At 14.1% G+C, this 220-nt stretch overlaps 1 protein-coding gene across 1 annotated transcript in view; it reads right to left on the bottom strand.

Annotated features, from left to right (window-relative positions):
* LOC108803187 (chloride channel protein ClC-Kb-like) overlaps positions 1–220 on the bottom strand; it is a gene marked incomplete at its 5' end in the record, with an annotated part of 10,580 nt that overhangs the window by 9,504 nt on the left and 856 nt on the right. The window lies entirely within an intron of this gene.

Raw genomic sequence — 220 nt, forward strand, 5'->3', positions numbered from 1 at the left:
AAATCAGATAGCGGCGGTTGCAGGGTTGGTTTTAATTTTTTTATTGTTTCTTTCTACTTTTTTTAAAAAACTTTTAAATTAATTTTTTTACTTTTTATATTTGTATTTATCTTGTCATTTTTTTAAACTTTGTTTTATAATTTTTTATTTATAATTATTTTCTTATTATTTTTTATATTTTGTTTTATTATTTTTTTTTACTTATTTATTTTTTTTAATT

This window comes from Nanorana parkeri, unplaced genomic scaffold (genome assembly GCF_000935625.1).
Source record: "Nanorana parkeri isolate BGI_ZX_2015 unplaced genomic scaffold, ASM93562v1 scaffold3477, whole genome shotgun sequence".
Taxonomy (NCBI): domain Eukaryota; kingdom Metazoa; phylum Chordata; class Amphibia; order Anura; family Dicroglossidae; genus Nanorana; species Nanorana parkeri.